The sequence below is a fragment of the Anas platyrhynchos genome, chromosome 1, assembly GCF_047663525.1.
Source record: "Anas platyrhynchos isolate ZD024472 breed Pekin duck chromosome 1, IASCAAS_PekinDuck_T2T, whole genome shotgun sequence".
Classification (NCBI taxonomy): domain Eukaryota; kingdom Metazoa; phylum Chordata; class Aves; order Anseriformes; family Anatidae; genus Anas; species Anas platyrhynchos.
In genome coordinates this window covers 9,714,201-9,731,914 of record NC_092587.1, presented here as the reverse complement: position 1 = coordinate 9,731,914, position 17,714 = coordinate 9,714,201, and the positions used below count along the sequence as shown (strand labels likewise).

At 35.1% G+C, this 17,714-nt stretch overlaps 1 long non-coding RNA gene across 1 annotated transcript; it reads left to right on the top strand.

Annotated features, from left to right (window-relative positions):
* The first annotated feature begins 15,147 nt into the window (after nucleotides 1-15,147).
* LOC113844702 (uncharacterized) lies at nucleotides 15,148-17,243 on the top strand. The gene is made up of 3 exons (XR_003499419.2): nucleotides 15,148-15,304; nucleotides 15,889-15,940; nucleotides 16,126-17,243. It is a non-coding gene; the product is annotated as an uncharacterized lncRNA (long non-coding RNA).
* Nucleotides 17,244-17,714: the final 471 nt, after the last annotated feature.

Here is a 17,714-nt window from a genome sequence, read left to right as displayed (position 1 = left end):
GCATCCTGGGCTGCATCAACAGAGGAGCGGCCAGCAGGTGGAGGGTGATTTTCCCCCTCTGTTCTGCCCTTGTGATGCCCTACTTGGAATCCTGCATTCAGGTCTGGGGTTTTGGATTTTAAGGTCTCTTCCAACCCAAACCATTCTACAATTCCCTTTGTTCTCTCTTCTCACATCCCTATATATAGTTACCTTTAAATGCTATTTCTATATACATGGTATTATTGGTATACCGCTCTGATTTAAAGATTAGCCTAAGCAATGAAGTCACAGTGCCACTGAAAATGTTCCTCTTTATTCAACTGATATCTGAATGAGAATTTGGTGGTAAAACTGATAAAAATACTTCAGTGGCATATTTGAGATTATTTATTTATATATTTATTTTAAGTGGGCACCACCCATAACCACCTTATTTTGTATCAGTACTCAGAATTCTTACTCACTGAGCTGTGTAACCTACATAACTTTGACAAAGTCCTTCTTGAACCATAATACATGGGTACATGGGCTTTGTTTTATATGAAAATAGATCATTTAAAATATTTTTTTAATGATACCAAGAACAACTTATATTTTCAAATACAATGCCTTTTCTAAAATTAGTTTAAACAACTAATTAGTTTAGACTATGGTCTCAAGTTACACCAGAGGAGGTTTAGATTGGGTATTAGGAAGAATTTATTCACTGAGATGGTGATCAAGCATTGGAATGGGCTGCCCTGGAAAGTGGTGGTGTCCCCATCCCTGGAGGTATTTAAGAGACACGTGGATGTGGTCCTAAGGGACATGGCTTAGTGATGGCACTCAGTAGGTCAGGTTGATGACTTGATGATCTAGAAGGTCTTTTCCAACCTAGATGATACTATAATTCTACAAAAAAAAAAAAAAAAAAAAAAAACACCATCAACAGCAACATAAAAAAATGGGAAGTATTGCCTTGAATGCAAAGTACAGACAGAAAGCTTGTAATGTTTCAGTTCTGGTTTTGCAACCATATATGCTTGTGTCTTTGGAATCAACATTTAATTTTTCCATGACTCGACAGCATCGTTGGTACAATAAAGATAATACCTATCAAGATAGAGAGATAAGCATTAAAAGTTACTTAAATGCCTGCTCTAAAGACTTTTTAAATGAATGGATACATTTACATCTATTTTAATGACTTTTAAATCATGCTGTTAATTCTGAAGATTACATTTTCAATTAGATTTTAAAAAGAAAAAAATCAATAAATGGATAATTTCTATTGTGTTTGTTGCACGGTTCCTCATATTGTTTGTATTCTGAGCAACATAGCATTGTGATAACATCTAACAGCTAGAAGGTAATATTTCTTAGGAACAGGACTCCACCAACTTCACTGTCTTCTTTTTGCTTGGAGACTGAAAATATTATCTACAGAATAAGTGGATAAATAATTATAAAATCTGAATATTCTTTCTTAATGTAAAATGTATAGTAACTGAAGTACATATCTACACATTAACAAGGAAATGTCAGCATCATTATGACTTTTAAATTCATTGCCTATCATAAAGAAAAAATCTATTTTCTCAATAAGTTGCACTTTTTGCTTCAGAGATCAATTGTAAATATAGGCAAGTACTAGAAAATAAAATCCCCAGAAATCAAAATTGTTTCAACTCAACACTTGTGTTCAAGTACAGGCCAGCTTTGTACCTGTATCCAAGTGACCTAAGGGACAATAACAAAATTTAAATGATCAGTATGGTGGTTAAAGAAAAGAATTTTCAGTGCAATATCTATTGTTATGCCTGACTCCATTTAGGATGCAAGTGTGTTTCAGGTACCAGAGCATAAAGCAAATGAGATTATATATGAATAGTCATTAATTTAAAAATATATACGTCTTTTGATGAAATCAGTAACAGTCTTGTGAGAAAATGGATAAAGAAGTCAAAAAGAGATTGAAGAGATGACCAGTATCAAGCTGAGGCACTCACCAAGCCTCAAAACAAAAACAGATCAGATCGAATGACATCTAGATGTTTTTGGTTTGTTAGTTATTTTACACATTTCACACCCATTCCTCTTTCCAAACGCTAACTAATTCTGATTTTGATCAAGATGTAGGAAAGCAAAATTACAGACTTTTGTAGTCCCACCAAACACACTTTGCCTTTACAACTAAATAAAAACCCATTATATATATAAATATACATACACTTTTATATATACAAAGATTATTTTATTACCCACATTTTTCTTAAAAACATCTTATTTAAATTTCCCTAAGTAATTGGCTGCTATAAAATCACTATAATGATGCAGATAGTAGAAGCAAATTGCTCTGATTTGTAAACTGCCTGCTTAGCTATTGTTGATTCTGCATACTAAGAAACTATGATCAACAATGACTCTTAAGAAAAAAACAACAACAAAAAAATATATATATATATAATAAAAATAATAATAAAAAAAGCCTTTGTGAAAAGACTTTTCCAGTAGGAAAAAATGAATATCTTAAGCTCTCACACACTTCAACACTTCACCATTTGATAATGAGTCACTGAAGCATCTGGCATGAATTTAAGCACCTTTGAAACATTTATGTACTGATAATGTTTATACACACTTCTTTGTTTATCAGAAGTAAATTTAAAAAAAAATTCAAAAGCAACCCATGAGCAACACGCAAAATAAACACAAATGCCACATTCATTTTTGGGAACACAGTATCTGATAGCTTTGCCAAGGTGATGATATAGCATTTTTCCAAACGGATAAAAGTTTAATGCAGACAACAGATGCCTGAGGAATTACAATAGTAAGACATTTTCACTTAGCTGACTTAACCGTGTAGTTTGTAAACTAACAATATAATGTCTGAGAGGCAAATCTGACTGCATTGTGTGTGCTTTAGCATATCTACAGTACAGTGCAAGCAATCTCATTATTACAAAAACCTACCACAATTTAAGGAGGAATTTAAGTTTTCAGTTCAAACAACTGAAACTCCACAATCCACAAGTAGCATGAGCACTAAGGAAGTTACTGACAAAGCAATGCTTTGTCTACAATTTCTCCCATGCCCCCAAGATCTCTCAATGTTCTCCAAAACAAGCAAGATATCATCATCTATATATATGGAGGAGAATATGTACTTATTAAAAACAAAAGTAAGTTTTAATCATGAAAAAATCCATTAAAATGGACAGCCAACAATAAATAATTAAAAAAGAAAAAAAAAAGTGTCAGACTTTTCTGAACTTATTCACTGTTATTTGTACTAAGAGCATGCTGCAGATGCCCCAGGTTAAAGGAGGTTTGTGGTGCCTGATGATGACAGCCCAGACCCCATTTTTGTATGCTTTACTCCATTTACAGTAGAGTAGTTAAACGCAATAGTTAAATCTACTGCTGAAGCACTGATAAAAATACATTCAGTTTCAAACCCATTATTTGTTTTTGGCACTAATGGTTCTCTGAGGAAAATCTTTTTCACAGTCAAGTGCCTCAAGTTTGACCTGCCTACTTAGAAAAAATTAACTTGGCTGAACAGTCAGATTGTTGAGCTCCTTTGAATATGTCCACAGTCAAATTTGTTCAGTAAGTCTTCTGCAAATTAAACCACTTACTCCTTGCTTTAATTATGAGTTTAGGTATTGAATCTTTTTTTGCAAACCAGAAAAAACACTGGAGAGATAATAAAAATATTTATAATTACCTGGGAAATAATTAAAAAGGCATAACAAGGCAAGATTAATCCAGCAAAAACTAAAACATATCAGACCAATGTAATTGCTTTCTAAAAAAGTAGTAGGGCTTGCAGAAGGGGAGGAGCAGTAGGTGTTCTAGCCTGAGTCCATTAAAGCTCATAAATTAGGGAGGAAAACAACATTAAGAAAAATACTACAGGATGGATACAAAACTAGAGAGATAGCCATGCCTGCATAACAGTTATCCATAATTCATTGGCAAATAATGAAAAACACATCTAGGTATGCCACACAGGGATCTGGCATGGGATAATGGAAAAAAAAAAAAGCTTCTTAGTGCAATTTTAACACCATGAATCTGAAGGATATCTGTGGATATACTGAAGGAAAATACTGAAGTCTAACTTCATTACATTGAAAAGTTAGATAAATGCTTTGACATCTGTGAAATTCTGTATATAATAACATTTTATTTTTTTTTTTTTTTTGAGCAGGTACATTCCGTTAAACATGGGGAGTGGCTAGGCAGGCAGCAGAGCAAGATTTGAGGTTTTATCAGATCGCAGGTTGCACATGTCGACAACATGGTCATGTTAAGTCAAACATTTATGTTAAGGAGAACTGTCTTTAAAGTATTCCTTCCACTTTGCAATTTTCCACTTCTCTTTGAACAGGAGGACACAGTACCTAGTGCTTAGTAGAGTTCAAAAAGCAACACAATATCAGAAGTCCAGGAAATACATTAAACAGTGGGAGTAAATCTTGGGGGAAAGAAGGGAGACTGAAGAGGAACAGATTAAGTTATATAAAAGGGTTGTAAAGAAAAAATTAATAAGAAATTAATAATGCCCTTTCCATCTGCTGTGGCTAGGTCTTAATTACCAAACTTAATGCATTTGATTAAACTCTCCCCTTACACATCTCTATAAAGAAAATACCAAAATATTCCAAGCAATATTTAAATATGAACATTGCAAAAAAATCTTAGCTATGAGGTTATTAACTGTGTGAGACTACTAATAAATAAATCAAAAGCCAAACTCACACAATAATTGCCCATTGCTAGGAACATATGATATTGTTAAAAGAAGGTATTAGTTAGGTATTACAAGGATTCACCAATGAAAACCAAATCAAACAGACTCTAAAATTAAAGAGGCTACATTTTCATTATTTTATCTTTCCTTTTGGCAACACTGCACATTTCTAGAAGAGAAAAAGATTGAGGTAACTGTGATTCCTGGTCTGTTTTCTACAGAGTATTTTTATCTCTTGCTCCAAGGGAATGAGCACTGATCAGAATATGAATTTGCTGAAAAAAAAAAAAAAAAGAAAAAAAAAAAGAAAAAGTCATATATCAAATCTTTTTTTGCAGAAACACAAAAGTATATCTGTACTGTTTTGGAAACAGTTTTAAAATCAAATTAATGCCATTTGTTGTTGGGATTAAAAGCAGTAGCTGGGAAACATTCGCTCATGAGTGTTTTCATGTTAAATCCAGCTTCCCAGGAGGATCCTAAGTAAATGGTTGTGGTCAGCATATATTCTTCAGAATGGAATAAATATTTTAGTAAAGGAAAGACAAAAGATGACATAGTATGCCAGGTAAACTTGGCACTGGCACTACTGAGTGACATATAAGCTAGCTCTCTGACTGTGTCCTTATGGAATATCTGCCCATCTCAGGAACAACTTCAGAGTTTTGCTAATAAACCCAACATTACAAGTCCATTACTTTTTAGTTTAAATAGAATCAATTAAATTAGAAGTAAGTCAATCTTAAGAGAGGCTTTCACAGTATCAAAGCAAAATCAAATCTACCCCCTACAAAACAAATGGCAAAATGCAGGCCTGTGTCTTCCTTTTAAACAGAAACAAACAGCCTCCAGATTCTACCTCTTTCCTCCATGTTTTATGAGGAAAGATTTCACTGTTAATGTTGCAGTTGAGACTACACCTGTTTAGGCAACATCTGTACCTGTAGACATACTGGAAGAAATACAGGATCATTGTGCTCGAGCTTACATTATTGCTGCAATCACCAGCTTTGATCATCTGGCAAGCAGCCATCAAGTGTAGAATCTATCAAAAGGCTACTGCTACCTCTTAGGTTTTTATAGTCCATATATAACATTTGGTTGCTTTAAAATGTAGGAATCATAATATTCAGTTATTTCTTTAGATAAAGGAAAAAAAAAATGATACTAAGAGGAACTATAATGAATGCCTTGTATTATAACTAAGTAAAAATGTCAGAGTTATTGTAGTAGCAGTTATTGTAGTTTGTGATCTAAACATTAATGCTATGCCTTAATAGAACAGTATATCTTGGGATTTGCTCCCTTATGCCTTAGTATTAACACACATGCATACACATACACACAAACGAAAAAGAAAAATCAAGCTTTAAGTAGCATGTTAAATTACAGTCTGAGAAATGTTCATATTGAAGCATTTAATCTTTCAGAGAAATCCTCAGCCATCTGTTTGCCTAGGGTTCAGATTGCTGGATGAAAAGAAGTACAGAATACACCTCAGATTAATTTACCCTGCTCTCATTTGCTGCCAGATTCTCTCATAACAATAATCTACAGCCTAAATGCTTATGCTTGTTTTACTGCTATGGAAAACAGGCCCTTTAGCATGAAAACAGTGTAATTCCTATTAAATACAAAACCTAAACACCATTCCTGTGTTAGAATAAAAACAGTAAATGAGAAAATAATTGTTCTCTGAACACCTAGGTTTTATGCAATAAATCATATTCTCCGCGATCAGTTATTAATTTAATGAAGAATACAACCCAAGATGAACTGGAATGACTAATACCAAACAGTCTCTTCACTACTTTCTCATGTACCCAGACAAGCAGAAGCCATTAGCATCATTTGAATGCACAGGCACCAGTTGCTATAGCTCTGGCTCCCATGCAATTTTATAGTTTCCTGTCTTTTGAGGGTGAAGCTCTGCAGCAATATGAGAGAAATTCTAGACTTAACATAAGCAGGTAGATTTAAGAGAGGCAGCATTTTATAGGGGTGCAGACTAGACTGCATATTCCACTGTAGATGGAATGGTTTGTCCCAGTTTGGCTCAAACACTTGCCAGCTATTATTTTATTATTTATTTTACTTTATTTTGGCACTGAAGAAAATTTGGCCTCAGAAACATAAGAATGTTAAATTCCTAACATGCTCACAAGTAAACTTAAGGAACCCACAGCTCAAATACTAACACCATCAATTCTTAAATGAATAAACAAGTGGATAAATGCAAAAGATTAAAAAAAATATGTAAATTTATAGTTAGGAGGAAATGATAGGTGTTCTCTTACTGTTTTATTTCATATTTCTATTCTAAGAACATTAATGGCCAAAGAAATTTTAATGAGGACTGCCAGAAGTGCCTAAGTAAATTGGATCCCAAGTCTAATTTCTCATTTATAGAAGGCACCTATGAGCATTTGTAAGTCTCTAACAGCTCTGCAAGTCTGCCCTTTAATACAGGTCCCCATTATATTGTACCTATCATAAACACAGTAAAATGATGGTTTCTCCTCTTGATGAGATTAACTATAATACCTCTGGAAAGCTGAAGAAAAGAAGAGCAAGCATTAAGTTTATCTATAATTTGGACAGGATTATCTGTAAAGCTGATGGGTAGAATTAAGAAATCAGTAATTAAGAAATTGCAGTTTTCTGTATGGTTCATTGAAGGCAGAAGCTTTATGAAGGGTTTTCAGCAACTTGATAGATTTGCAGATCCTAACAGATCTTTCAAAAGAGTATGTCAGATCTTCCTGACACAGGACATAAATAAATAGGCCATTAAGTTTTTACGTTTTTATTTCTGTTTGATATGATTAAGAAGAAGGAGCTAATAAATTAAGTTAGGGCCCATGCAGAGAGAAATTTCAATTTTTTAATATTTAAAATCTTACCATCATCCCGTTCCTTCCCAATCCTTACAATTTATCTCATTAAGTCCTAAGTCAGTAAATAACTTCTAGTTAAACTAATTTGCATTTAGGAAGACAGTTTTAATTAAAAACACACACTTTTGATACTAATTTGCTCACTTTTTAGTGATATTTTAAAATTCAAGTGAATTTATATTTTCATGATCTTATAGTATCATGTTTTACAGAAGTTGGAATGAGGGTAACATCTTTCTCTTTAACAAGATGTGGGTAAGATGAAAGCTGAAGATGCTTTTAATTATTCAGGGTCTTCACTGCCTTAATTTTCCTTTTATTTTTTGGCCTTCTTTAACATTATCAGTAAGTTGCATGCAGACTTATTCGGTAATTCTAATTCAGTCATATTCATTTGTTGATAAGCTGTTCTGCTCATTAGAAGAAGATGCATATATTTCAGTAAAGAGAAGGATCAACACAGTCATCCAGTTTGTTTTCCTGTGTTGCACAAACCAACACAACTTCTTGATTTCTAAATTGAACAGAGCAGCATCTACTTAACATACAACAAATTTTTTAGAGGACAAACATTTCTACTTAAAGATAATAACTTCTGAGAGTGATCTTCTCTAATCATTTAATTGTTCTGATATTTAAAAGATAGATGTTCAAATGATATTTAAATGGAAGACAGAAATTCTCAGACGGCTTAGAAAATAGATATTACCTTTATGTTAGGCTGCCAATTCGAGTCACTATCAACCTGAGCTGAATCTCAAATGTGACACAGTCCGGTGGCTAGATGAAGACATCTGTGAAATTAATAAATGCTTTTACCTATTTCTTCACAAGAAGGTTTCTTTTTTATTATTATTCTTATTTTTTTTTAATGATACTGGGATCTTTTCTGTGAATCAAACAGAAAAAAAAAAGATGACTAAGCAAGATAGTCTTGGAGAACCCCTGTAGTTCCACGCTGTTTCTTCAAACTCAGAACAACATTTAGCTTCTAGTGATGCACAGAGAGTTGCATTATCATCACCAGGAAGTACTTGTTCTCTCCACATAGCTGTGTTTTGAAATTAATAAATTATAATTCTTTACTCTTTTAGCACTTCATTTAAACTGGAAGACAAATTTTATGATAAAACCTGAAAAAAAATGCCAAAATGTATTAGCTATAATCATTACATTTCCTAGACTTTGGCTCCTGGATTGTTTGTGTAAGAATTTACTTCAGTGTAAAAATCACACAGAGTAATAATCAAGATAAAAAATACTCTTGTGAGAATTTCTTCATTGCCAGAAAAGAGTCATTTCTGAGAAAGAAAGCAGTCAGAGTTACATTGAAGGCAGAAGTTAAAAAAAATTGAATCTGAGTTTTAAAATGCTGGGATAATATTTATTTGTATAGTTTTCAGTCAAAGCATATCAATTAAAAAAATAAATAAAAAGATAAAGCTAATAAAATCATTCATTTTACTATCAGTATTATGAAATTTGTGAAGTGTTACAGACTCTCTTCAAAAGTCTCTTGCTTATCCAGATCTTATCCAGATAGTACTTTTAATATATACAACTGAGAGAAGAAATCTGTGACTGTTATACTGAAAATTACATGGTTGACCTAAAGTTAAACTGAAAATACTCTACAGCTGAGTCAAGTTGAAATTTTCCTTCAAAATCACATTAAAAAACAACCAGGCATATAAATATGTTTAACTAAACAACCAGGCATATAAATATGTTTAACTATGAAGGATGATAGAAGATTATGAATTCAGCCTACAATGACACATTTCATTTTGTTGTTTGTTTGTTTTCCAAAGGAAATAACAAACACCAAGTTCTCAATAACCTTTGGACAACAGAAATAACACAGAACTGTAAACTGTAATGAAGTCTACAAAATACAAGTTATGGTCAGTGTGAAAGATGACCCAAAAGGATTTAACATCTAGAAGAAACACAGGCAAAAGACTCCTGATGAAACTGCTGCACCTGGAAGAAGTAAAAGCTTTCTCAAAGGAGTATTTCAGAAGAGGAAGGGGCATGCACAGAGAAGAAACTAAACAGGTGTATTTTGATAAGTGAAGGCAGCCCTGCATCACTGGAAACTAGAAACTAGAAGCAGGCATTCTAGAGCAAACTGGATTGAGAGACTGGAACATTATCTTGATCAGAACGTAAAAGATGTTGACTTGCAAAAGACAATGTGGCATCTGATGCTACAATAACATAATCTGAGAAACATCATGTTAGGTTTTCTAGGCAGGTAAATCCATGACTGCATCATTGGGATGATGCTTCTGAGTTAATGTGAGCTGGCAGTAAAAGTATTTTGCAATAATTGCCTGCCATTCTTAAAAATAAAAAATAATAATACAAATAAATAGAGCTTTTATTTCAGGCCTAAAATGATGCAGGGCACTAATGCAGGCACATTTCATTAGACCAAATTCAGCAAACCCCAGCATAAACATCTTATTATGAGGTAGTCGTTAAAGCTGTCTTTAGTGGAGAGCATAAAGCTTCTCTAGAACATGATTCATCTCATCTCCTAGAGTAGCCATCTAAAACAGGCTATATGAATCATGCTCTAGACATACTCATCTTCCTTAACTGACTCTAAAGGGCACCTGGACAACTAGCTCAGATGTAGTCAGATGACATAAAACTGTATGATGTGTCTCTTTCAGTAATTATGCACTGAAAGAGGAAGGAATCATTCTGGTCCACGAAGGATGAAAGTTAAAGTAAAAAATCATCATCTAATGCTGTTAAAAACAGAAACACTGCCTATAAAATAGTTGAAGAGAAAAAAAAAAAACAACAAAAAACAAAAAACAGCAAGTAGCTAGCCATTCCCCTCCTGGCGTGCATATGGAAAAGCAATGGAAAGCAGTGGAAATAATAGACACAGTAATACAATTTAACTTTTAAAACTACATCATAATATTCTCCTTACATAACATCATTAAAGAATACAATTATAGAAACGTGTAACCCCAATACGCACCTGCAATTCTGAAATGTGACATACTCACAATATAGCAGTGGCTAAAAAGGCTGATCTAGTAAACATAAAAAGGTTCCAGCTCTACATGCAAGCAAGGGAAAATAAAAAGAAACATGCAAGAACACCAAAGTTGGATTCTGCATCATTATTATAACCTGAAATAACACAAATTGAGCCAGTAGATCTGACAGCACAACAGACAAAAAGAAGAAAAGAGGAAGACTGAAATGCATGGGACGCCTTGAAATCTGCAAAAGAAAGCCAATGCAGAGACTCCTACAGAGATCTTAAGATCTTGACACATTATATCCTCCTTTTTCCTACAGAGTGAAAAAATTGATGATAATACAAAGATTATAAGTTTGGATTGAAATCACAATCTCTAAAGCATTCACATACACTCAGTTGTTATATGGTCACTACTAGCCTGGGAAAGATGTGCAAACATTTCTTTCCTTCTTACAAGCTCTATCTAACATCATTTATTCCTCTTGGCATCTAGAACTTGGACCTGGAATTTCACATGTATAAATCATTCCCAAATCATAGTTCAGACATCACACAGAAAAAATCTCTGATGATGTTTCCATCTAGTCCATGCCTAGAGACATTAAATCTTTCACATCTAATGAGTACAGAAAACTGATTAATTTTTTAACAAAAGTCCACAAAACTTCAAAATAATTCAGGTTAGAGTGGACCTTTGGATGTCATATCTTCAAGTACCCACATAAGGCACCACCAACTTCAGTCAGATGTTATCCCCTGCTTTGTCCACTTCAATTCTGAGTACCTCCATGGATGGAAATTCCAGAAATCTTGTTAGAGAAATTGTTCACATATTTCTGGTATGTATATCTGCTGTAACTTTTGACTGTTGCCTCTTGTCCTCCCATGCCTCCCCAGTACTTCATGAGGCTGAACAAATCCAGCTCTCTGTGTCAATAAACATGAGGAAGTCCAGGAGAATACCATCACCGTTGCCATGGGCCTGGAGCATAGGGTGTGTGACTTCCTCATGTTTACTGACATCGTTTTTATAGTAAGAATCCCAAAGCAGGACATAATACTATAGTTATGATCTCACGAGTACCAAACTAGACAGTATTGACCACTTCAAACTGGTGAATCTACCCTTAGTAAAGCATCCCTGTAACTAGTTAGTTAAAGACCAGACTTTGAATGCATTTTACTCCATTTCCTGTGTATAACTATATCCTTTGAAAAATCAAAACTAACATGGTTTTTGACAAATTTTATTTTATCCCTACAGTGCGGACAGAACTTTGTTTATTGAACATTCCTATATTCCACAGGCAAACTTTTTTTTATTCCTAACATCCCTCTGGGTGTACCTATTACCTATTCATCCCTCTTGGGAGCTGCTTTTCAATGTTGTTGTTGTTGTTTTGTTTGTTTGTTTGTTTGTTTTTTCTTTCCCTCCTTATGAAGAATAGAGATTTCATATAAATTTACCTTTGAATTCAAAGCTTTTTCCATACTGAAACCTGTAACTACTAAGTTGGGGTAACTTCATAAATCATTCACATACTTCATCAAAATTTTCTCTTTTTAAACTGTGAAACTTAAAGATCTTAAAGATCTACTTTTCTGGATTGTGTTAGCCAATAGCCCATAGTCTGCCACAAGCTAAAGGTTACAATCTCATTTTGGTATCAGACTTTTTTGTTTGTTTGTTTGTTTGTTTGTGTTTTTGTTTGTTTGTTTTTTCTTTTATTCAAGCAATATAGCAAATTGTATTGCTCTGATAAATTGCTAGCCAAAATACCAAGTTTCAAGTTAAAGTAGACTGGTAAGGGATATATATGTAGTTAACTTCTGATTATTACCAATGGTGGAGACCCCCTAAGCTTGCTAGGAAACCTGCTCCAACTGAAGGGCAGAAATAAAACTTTCAAGTGAAGCCTGATCTGGTGGTAGAAATTAGTATAATTCCCTCAGTGATGATTATGCTGTGCTCATTTGCCGGAACAGAAGATTTTAACCTTTACTTTTATACTTGACATACTACTGCACACTGTAAAAGTCTGGTTCTGTAGCCTTGCAGCCATAAATTAGATCTTATTTCTTCCAGATGAAGAATAAATTTGTTTTTTGGACTCTTAGAAGAAGATTGGAAAAGGGAAAAGGAAAAGGAAAAGGAAAAGAAAAAGAAGGAAAAGGAAAAGGAAAAGGAAAAGGAAAAGAAAAAGAAGGAAAAGGAAAAGGAAAAGGAAAAGGAAAAGGAAAAGGAAAAGGAAAAGGAAAAGGAAAAGGAAAAGGAAAAAAAGGAAAACAAACTGTTGTGCTTTAATCCAGCAGGCAGCCAAGTACCATGCAGGCACTTGCTCATTCTCCCCAGTTGGGATGAGGGAGAGAACTAGAAAGGTTAAAGTGTGAGAACTCATGGACTGTGATAAGGACCCCCCTTCCTTCTTCTTTACCCCAACTTTTATTGCTGAGCATGATGACATTGATTGATATATTAAAACAGAGGCATGTATAATTTAAGTGAATATTGAGAAACAATCCCAGACTTAGAGCAGACAACTTTGATTTTACCTGAAGCTTTAGTATTTCAACACAACAAATAGCATTCAGTTCTCTTCTAAATATGATCAGTGATAGGAACAGAATACTTGGTTATCTCTCTGGAATTGCGACAATCTCCCTCCTTGTGTGGATCTGCATGATTAAACTGTCATACTTAGAAAGGGTTATTAGCATTATGAACATCTCAGAGGGAAAGGCTCTCAAATTTACTATCAGTCAGAGAATACTTTCTAAGGTTGGATTGACGTCTATTATATGTAAGGATAGCCATGTCCTATCACTGCCAAGGACAATCAGACTATGGTACATATTTCAAACTGAACTCTGACAGGAAACCTCTGCAAGCCACCAGCAACATCTTGTCATAAACAGCAATAAGTAACAAGGAACATGTGGTGTTAAGGAACATGGGTGAGGAAAACGAGGGAACATTCTTACTGTCTGTCTCCTAGTTGCTTTGGATCAATGGAAACACATGGTCTTATGTGAGATTTCATAGCTGACAGCTCTGAGAGAAAATTAATTATTTTAGCCATAAATGGACTAAAATGGCAAGTGAACGAGATGGTTGGTTCACAGTTTGGTAGAGATGGCTGGGGTGAGATCTTATTCCTGTTTTCTGCTACCTGGTGGAAAATTATCAAACTATCTTCAGAAGTAAACCACAAAATAACAAGGGATAGGGGATGCAAGGTGAAACAAAGAAAATTCTGTTTAGAATTGGAAATGAAAGATTCTTTACAATGGAAGGGGCCAAACCTTGGAGCCCTTTAGTTTCATTAGTTTATTTGTTCTTAGGTGAGGGAGATAACTATAGAAACAGTATCAGTTTGTCTTTGAGGAGACAGATCTATATATACCCAAGTCTTTATTGCCTTACTACAGGCCCATCCGTAATGGAGAGTAAAGGAGTATTTGTGAAAAGCTTGGTAATCATTCAGCAAAAGAAAAGTATCACCCAGAGCAGCACTGTGGTTTAAAAAACCCAGGGAGATGCAGTCATATAAAGCTGGTAGGCCTGCGCACTGTGTGTAAAATAAACCTTAAATTATTCAAAAGGAAGTATGTACACTTTAAGAATGGAAATAACAAAATGCAATTGTGCAGAAATGAAATCCCAAAGTTTTACAGGGAAACTGCAATCTGGAAAATGCAAACTAGGGATCCAGTTCCTTCTACCTAAGCCCAAGATCTGCATGTATCACCTGTCTCCATAAGCTGGCATTCCAAACATAAGCTTGTTCTAAACGGCGTGTTTGTGTGGAGCAGCCTCAGCTACAGACTGCAACTTGTGAAGTGCCTGAATGCCAGGGAGTTAAAGACTTGAAGAAATACAGAACATTAACATTTCAGCAGTTATGCGTTTTCCTGCAGCAAGTAATTGTATTATTCTTTTAGCCTGTTAAGAAACAGAAACACACCTCTTTTTAAAAATACATCTCATATTGTATAATTAAGAAAGTAAACCAGAGCATTTGCACTGTTTTACACAGGCCCTTCAGGTTTAGTGAGCAGTTCCAGGGGTGACAGTACGGCACCTCTTTAAGGCATTACTTAAACTTAAACTTTTCATAAACTGTAGAAACATGTCCAAAAATTATGTCAAAATATGCTTTTTACCTTACTAGATAAACACTAAAGGAAACTGAGTAGCCTGATAATTACCAGAGCTCAGAAGAAAAAAAAAAAATGGTCTCCAGCCCGCTGACTGAGTCGCTACCTCCTCCTTCTGGCTGCCGAAAGCGTTCAGGGAGCTGGAGGGGGCAATAAGGCCCTGGCACTGCTGGAGCCTTGGCAGTGGGGCACTGGTGCTGCTGGTTGCATTGGACAGAAGCTGCAGCGTAATGGTGAAGGGGCTGAGGCATGCCCTGAGGAGAGGAAGGCCATCACCTGCCTGGGGCCTGTCACAGCTGGTCCCAGCCAGCTCTGAAACCAGTGTGAAACCAGTGGTAAAGATGGGAGGGTAGGCGGAGTGTGTGGAGCCCCTGCTGTGGGAGAGGAAGGGAAGTGGCCAGGGCCAGAGCTGGGGCTAGGGCCAGGACCTCTCTGAGGGACTTTGGCCTATGGGTGGCCATGCTGGGGCAGGGCAGGGGCAATAAGGAACCATGCAGTCTCCAAATCAGTGAGAAAGTAAGAGCAACAGAAAGAAACCATGGAACGTACAACTCCAGCCTCCTGTGGTGCTAATCCCATAACTGTAGGAAAAGGAATAGACTGATGGTGAACTGCACCAAAAATAAATGAAGCTGTGTCTGGAAATGGAAGGGGGAAGGAAAAGTGTTTGTCTTGTTTGACCTGGCTTGGGAAAGTGTTTATTATTAAAGTGTTATTATGTTGTTGTTTTTTGTTTGTTTGTTTGTTTGTTTGCTTGTTTTTTTGTTTTTTTTTTTTTTCCCTTACAATACATAAATCAACAATCAGAAGTTTGTTTTAATTGGCAATAAAGTAAGTTTAAACTAACAAACAAAAAAACAGTTCAGTCTGTGACATTGCTGTGAAAATTTTCACCTTCCCTGACCTGGGGTACAGTCTGCAGTTCTGCAAAAAAATGTTTGCAGACGGATCAGCTACAAGCACCAGTGGGGTAGAAGGAGGAAGCAGGAGACTGAGGAAAAGCTGACACAGGGATGGCAGTACTGTTGTAAGGGCGCTATGTTGGTTGGTGATGCATCAACAGCAACCTATTTATTATCTTGCGCAAAATCTGCTTTCAGATGACTGGGGTGATCTGAAGAAGCCACGCTGCGCCTCTTTCAGGTAGAACAGGTAGAAACGATTTATTTATTTATTTATTTATTTATTTATTTATTTAATGGTTATTATTTATTATTTATATATTTATTTATTTTTATTATTATAATATTTAATTATTTATTATTATATATTTATTATGGTATTTATTTATTTATTTATTTATTTAATGGTGGGCTCTTTTGCCCACCATTTTAAAGCCAGACGCTGAGATGCTGAAGAAGCCAGACGCTGAGATGCTGAAGAAGCAGAGCTGCTCGGGCTCTTCCTGCAGGACCCAGTGCTTCCCGCCTGCGCCTAGCACCATCTAGCGAGCCCGAGGGGAAGCTCCCGGCCCGCCGGCCTCCGACCCCTCATGGGTCTACCTTCACTGTCGGGATGAAGCTGGTAAAAGGAGAGCACTAAGAATAACCTCTCAGTCCTCTTCAGCCCTCAGAAACATTTGGGGAGCTCTGCCACTTCCCCTGAAGCTTGAGTTTAGCAGGAAGACCGGTGAAGGGCTTTTCTTGTCAATCATACACTTTTATCCAGGATAAGGAGCAGGGCATACGTGTTATGACAGCGATGTGGCTATCAAGATGTTACTTGGATGTTGCAAAAAAAATTTCTTAACTCTACATGAGCTAGCTCGACTGGTTCTCCTTTCATTAATGCTAATAAGAGTAAAAATTAAAAATTAATTAGAGTAAAAATTTTTAATCTGTTATTATAACCTATTTTTAGAAATTAATGTGTATTCTTCTCACCAGTCAAAATGAAAAGTACGTTGTAAGATACTTTGATTATCTAGCCTTTTTCTGGGAAACATGACTTTGTTTGTCTCTTAGACAGTGGTTACAAAGAGCAGTCAGAAAATACTATATCATTATTGTAATAGTTGTCACCACAATTACAATACACTTCAAACTACAGCAGTTTATGAAGTTAGGTACATTTCTCTGGGTTACATACAGATGTAGAAAAAAGCTTCATATTCAGTCAGTTTCAGATCAGAAAACAACTTTCAAATCTTTCAGCTCTTAACTCTGGTCTTCTAATAATCTTCTAATAAAAGTCAGAGTTAAGAAGAGGAAGGGTAGAAATCGGTAGATTGGTGCAAAGACAATGCAATATTTGTTTCATGAGTTCCATTAACTGGAGGCTATTCAGAGGAGGGTTATTTGTGATCTTAGGGGTCTTACTACAATTCTATGTTGATTTCTGCTGATATCCTTGTTGGGAACATATTTCCATCTTGTTCTGTGTTCTATTTCCTTCCGTTCTCTTTGCAACATTCTGTAAGCAGTATTAATTATGGAGACCTGAGGATCACCTGGATTTTTGCATGAATAATTTTACTTCTTTGAAAATGAAATGAAAAATGCAATAAAAAATAAAAAATAAAATAAAATAAAATAAATAAAATCAAATCAGCAAAGCAATCTCCAGTCTCTAATTCTGCAGTAATGACATTGACGCAATATTCACACACACATATATATACACAATACATATACACACAAATTCTTTCCAGTGCTCCTTAAAGTCAGATCTCCGGAGAAGAAACACGAAAGTCTGTACAGGTGCTTTATTTTATACCATCTCAGATATCTGAGCAGAATTTCTACATATTTTCAAATTAGGAGGGAAAAAAAACACTCAACACAAACAAACAAACAAAAACCCTTGATTTATGTTCTCCTTCTAAAACTTCTGCTTCTAGGAGTTAACAATCTTCATATTTATATGTTACCATATTTGTACTTTAGAATAATTGACATTTTCTTGATAGATGAGCAATTGTCTTAGA